Below are 5,419 nucleotides of genomic sequence, written 5' to 3'. Positions count from 1 at the left end.
AAAAAAAAAAAAGGATGAGGGAATGCTTAATGAGAAAGAAGCTATTCAATTTCAATTAGAAGGTGTTGTGGCATTTTTACTTACCTGCCTAACAACCCCACTCCCCAGCTAAAAGGGGCTGTGGGTGGCAATCCATATTATTGGCATGGCTTGCTGAAGCCACAGGGGGCAGGACAGATCTTGTTCCCAAAGCATTGCATTTGTGTGTTTTGACCTCTCTGAAGGATTGGTTCAGGGTCTGCCTTTGTTATATCCTCTCAGAACCCTCAGGACTAGAGTAGCCTCCTGCACAGCATTTGGCAAAAGCATTTAAAAGCACCTACTAGTCACTTGAAGTAAGGGATGAGTGGAGCAAGCAGATTTTTGGTCTAGAGCAACCAAAAAGCCTAGGGAAGAAGAGTCTGGAGAAAGAAGTACATGTGTGAGAATAAGAGCTTTACTAGAGAGTTTAGCAGGCCATGCATGTGCTCGCTCAGGGCTAAACACATGGTTGGAAACATGAGAAGATCCCAAGCTTTCATCTCTGGTTGATCTTTAGGCTGCATTAACTGGGAAGTGAAGACTTAGGAGAGTTGTAAATGGAGTGGCTAAGCATTGAAGGAAGACCTCAACTGAGAGCCAACCTACAAAAACCAGAAGAGTTTTGTTTTGTTGCCTCCAGGCATTTAAGGAAATCTCTGTCACATCACTAGCTAACCATTCTACTACAAAGAATGTCGTTTTCACAAAAATAGTTTAGAAATGTTATCAAAATAAACCATTAAATCCACAATAAGCATAAACAGGCCCTGGAGAGGGAAGAGAATCTGATCTCCAGAATTATCACATTATATTATCAAATATTAAAAATTCTCAGTTTCCAACAACAAATTAAGAGGCTTACAAAGAACCAAGAAAATATACCTCATTCATAGGAATAAGAAGAAATTAATGGAAACTGTCCCCAAGGAAGCCCAGACATTGGACTTACTAGACAAAGATTTGAAATCGACTGTCTTAAATACCTTCAAAGAGCTACAGGAATCCATGAACAAAGAGCTATCAAAAATCAGGAGAATGATGTTCTCAACAAATAAAGGATATCAATAAGGAGAAATTATAGAAAGGAACCAAACAAATTCTGGAACAGAGTACAAGAACTAAAAATTTGCTAGAGGGATTCAATAGCAGATTTAACCTGGCAGAGAAAAGGATTAGTAAAATTGAAGATAGGTCAATTAAAATTGTACAGTCTGAGGAGAAGAAAAATAAACAGTGCCTAGGGGACTTGTGGGAACACCATAAAACAGACACCATACCAACAGACATATAGTGGGGATTCCAGAAGGAGAAGATCAAGAGAGAGTCAAAATATTTTTTAAAAAAATAGTGGCCAGAAACTTCCTAAAATAGATAAAATACATGAATCTACACATTCAAGAAGCTAAACAAACTCCAGTATGATGAACACACTGAGACACACTATAATCAAACTGTCATGTGGTTCAACATATCAAAATCAAGCTTTGTACTGCACCATATTTATAGATCACATGATCATCTCAAGTGACAAGGGAAAAGCATTTGATGTAAGCCAGCACCCTTTCCTGATAAAGCATCATAATTTTGAGAGACTGAAAGCTTACCCCCAATCACGAACAAGGCAAATATATTTGCTTTTACCACTTGTATTGAACATTGTACTGGAAGTTCTAGCCAGAGCAATTAGGCAAGAAAAAGGGGGTGGGGGGGTGGGGAGGCATCAAAAATGGAAAGGAAGGGGTGCCTTGCTGGCTCAGTTGGTGGAGCATGTGATTCTTGATCTCGGGGTTGTGAATTTGAGCCCCACATTCGGTGTAGAGACTTCTTTAAAATCTTAAAAAAAATAAATTGGAAGGGAAGAAGAAAAACTATCTCTATTCACAGATGGCATGAGCTAATTAGTGAATTCAGCAAAGTTACAGGACACAATATCAACACATAAAAATTAGTTGTGTTTCTATAAAACATCTGTGAATAACCCCAAAGGGAAACTAAGAAAATTTCATTTATAATAAGAATCAATTCTATTATAGACTCAAAAAGAATAAAATACTTAGGAATAAATTTAGCCTGGGAGATACAAGACTTATACATTGAAACCTGGAAAACTACTGCAAAAGGAATTTAAAGAAAATCTAAATAAATAACATGATTATTTATTATTAATAAACACATTCTGTGTTCATGGATTAGAAAATTTAATATTATTAAGATGGCAAAACCACTTAGTGATCTACAGGTCCAATGTAATCCTTATCAAAACCCCAACAACCTTTTTTTCCTTGTTTGCAGAAATGGAAAAGCTGGTCCTAAAATTTATATGAAATTGCCAGGGACCCAGAATAGTCAAAACAGTTCTAAAATAGGACAAAGTTGGAAGACACAAACCTCCTGATTTCAAAAATTACTACAAGGCTGCAGTGTTGGCATAAAGACAGACTTGTCGAATGGAAAGGAATTGGGAGTCCAGAAGTAAGAAGCTACGGCCAATTGATTTTTCGCAAATGTACCAGGACCATTCAGTGGGGGAAAGAAGTCTTTTCAACAGTGGTGCTGGGACTACTGGTAATCCACTTGCCAAAGAATAAAATTGGACCCTTAGTTAATACAGTATAGCCAACAGTGCTTGCCAAATGCCCATCCTTGGATCTTCTGCTGTTTCTCTTCACCTGCCTCTCCCCTCCTGGATTGGCTGTGCACCCACTAGCTGTTTGGTATTGACCATTGTCCAGGAACCCCCTGATGGTGGATGCAGAGCTCTTGCTCTCAAGAAGCTCACATGAACTAGGACATAGAACAGACATGCAGGGAAAGGACAAACCCTAAAAACATCATAGAGGGGTGAGGGCCCCAAAGAACACGAGTGGGGTCTTGCATGGTAGCCTCTCAGAGGGATGGATGTCTAAGCCAGGCCTAGAAGATGAGCTGGCTACCCCTGGATCCAGTGAGGGTCAAGGCTGCTGACTGTAGGAAGGGAAGGCCCTGGAGGCAGGTGATCAGAGCACCCAGCTAGGGTGCAGGGCCAGTGCCGCTGCGGGGCTGGCATTGGAGGAGCTGACAACTCTCTCTGCGGCTGTGTGAACAGAAGGCAGGATGATGGATGTGGGGGAGACATTAAACTTTTGATTACTGAGGCATCCATTTCAAATACATCCATCTGGAATAAACATATTTGTAACTGTATGGCACAGCCTCCAGCAAAAAAGCAGATAAGGAATTGGGCAGTCCCCACTCATGGAGGTCGCTCTTTTGGAAAGCCCTGGGTAGTCCAGATAACTGACAGTCTGGGTGACACATTTCTACTTTCTCGCATCCTAATTCCCACTCTTCTGCTTTGAAGTAGCCAATGAAGAGTATATTTCTAAGACCCCAGACAGCCTCCCTCCAATAAAAGCAGAGCCCCAGGCATGCGATCTCTCCCATTGCTCTCCCTCTTTTGTCTGAGAGTATCACTATCAATAAGTAGGCTGCACCGGGCGCAACACTCCTTGGCACCCAGGTTCACCGCTGGGCCAGAGGGAGGGACACCCCATGGACTAAGATGAGGAGAGACCTGTTCCGTTCAGATATCTTTCCAGACACAAGCCCTCAGGGACTTCGAGTGGATATATTAGGTCTGTCTTCACCTTGCACTTGGGCCACAGTGACTGGAGACGACCACCCACAGAAAGAGAGCCGGGCTCCCACTGGATTTCGTCTGGGCTTCAGGCACCCCATCCACAGCCCTGCCTCAGCCAGCCCCCGGACGCATCTCCTCCTCAGTGCGCACCTCTTCCTGCCCCTTCCCACTCACTGTGCTCTGGGAGCTTCCCTGCCCAAGGAATGAAGCTTAATCTTGAGGCAGCAGCATGCAGATGCCACCTGCCTGTGTCCCTGACTTCCAGGCATTCACGCAGCAGGTAGAAACGCCTGCCGCCTCATGTCCAGCCACCCGCTGCTCCAACTATCTTACTGTCCACAGGACCACAACTTGTGCAAACCATGTATGCAACCCCCTGCTGAAAAATGACACAGAACCTCAAGATGGCAACAGCAGAGTATTAATGCCAGCCTGGGCCTCCTGAGCTTGAAGCCTGGCAGACTGTGTGGGTCCACCAGGGGCCAGACACAAAAGCCTTTCGGCCTCTTTGTCCCTGGAACAGTGAGTTCCAAGGGCCACTGTATCTGCCTTGCACGTCTTCATACCACACGAACCCAGGAACGAGACTTCATGATGGCATTCAGTGCCTTCCAACTTGGACTATACTCTTGCCTCTGCAAAACGGGACATGCAGCTTTCCCCAGCAGGTCAGCCAGCTTCTTGCGGGCAGTGTGGAGACCTGGGACCCCTGTTTTCTGTAGATTTCAAGGCTTTTCTAAATTGAGAAAAGTTGCCTGAAGACAACCTGATCACAGCACCAGTGCCAGTTGGCCGCCTCCTGATGTTGTGATGAGGTCTGCATTTTTGCTGACATAACTAGGAAAGAGGGAGCCCATTTTATGGGCCTGGGAGGATGGGAGTTCTGCAGAGTCACAGGGGCAAGAAAGCATGAGGACAAAGCACCTGCAGGGGGGACGGGAGCCCTGGGCGGGCGGCATCAGACTCGTCTGTGGCCCCTGCAGCTACCGGAGCTCTGCCCCACCTGCCGAGCTCTCTCCAGCTCTGTGACGACGGTGGCCCCGGGAGCCTGTCTCCACAAGCAGCCTGTGGGCCTGAGATGGGCCTGAGCCCCACGGACTGGATGCGGGAGAGGGACTAGCCACCTCCAGGATCCCTGGACAGGGCCTGAAGTGGGACGGACATGGTCCACAGCATCTTGCGAGGGCTGAGGGACCCAGGGTCCTCCTGAGGGAGAGCAGACAAATGCAAAGCCACAGGCCAGATGGATACATGGTAAAATGGAGGACTCCTCAATTACCGACTGAGCGAGAGAAGTGAGGCAGACAGAGGTGTGCAGCACAATGACATTTATGTAAAAAAAAAAACCAAAATCAAAAACACAGGTGTGTGATACGACAATGTGCACTGGGTAGGACATGTACAGGCAGGGGGTCTGCTCAGATGGTCTGGGGCGCTGCCGGTCGGGAGAGGGAACGGGACAGGAGCGGGCGGGGGTCGGCGGGAGCAGGGCTGGGTGGATGCGACACTCTGAGTCCGAAAGGAAAAAGAAGCGCGATCCTTGGGCACCGGGCCACGGAGACACTGGCCAGAACCCAAACCCGGCACCTGCTCCTCCCCTGTAGCCACTCGCTCTCAGGGGTGAGGCCCGTCCCCTCACCTTCCTGCTGCGACATCTGTGTGAGGTCCTCCACCAGGCTAGCGGCCTCCCTGCAGGTGCGGGGGCCCTGCGACTGCACCCAGGTCCTCATCTTGCTGGGCAGCGCCCCCAGGAACTGCTCCAGCACCAGCAGCTCCAGC

At 47.0% G+C, this 5,419-nt stretch overlaps 1 long non-coding RNA gene across 1 annotated transcript; it reads right to left on the bottom strand.

The window, feature by feature from the left end:
- Positions 1-4,953: 4,953 nt before the first annotated feature.
- Positions 4,954-5,413, bottom strand: LOC144219163 (uncharacterized). Its single transcript, XR_013331323.1, has 2 exons — positions 5,280-5,413; positions 4,954-5,149 (listed from the first exon to the last, which is right to left on the bottom strand). It is a non-coding gene; the product is annotated as an uncharacterized LOC144219163 (long non-coding RNA).
- Positions 5,414-5,419: the final 6 nt, after the last annotated feature.

The sequence above is a fragment of the Crocuta crocuta genome, unplaced genomic scaffold (assembly GCF_008692635.1).
Source record: "Crocuta crocuta isolate KB4526 unplaced genomic scaffold, BGI_CrCroc_1.0 C29669658, whole genome shotgun sequence".
NCBI classification, from domain to species: Eukaryota; Metazoa; Chordata; class Mammalia; order Carnivora; family Hyaenidae; genus Crocuta; species Crocuta crocuta.
Note: the sequence above shows the minus strand (reverse complement) of the source record. Positions and strands in the feature narration are given on the sequence as shown.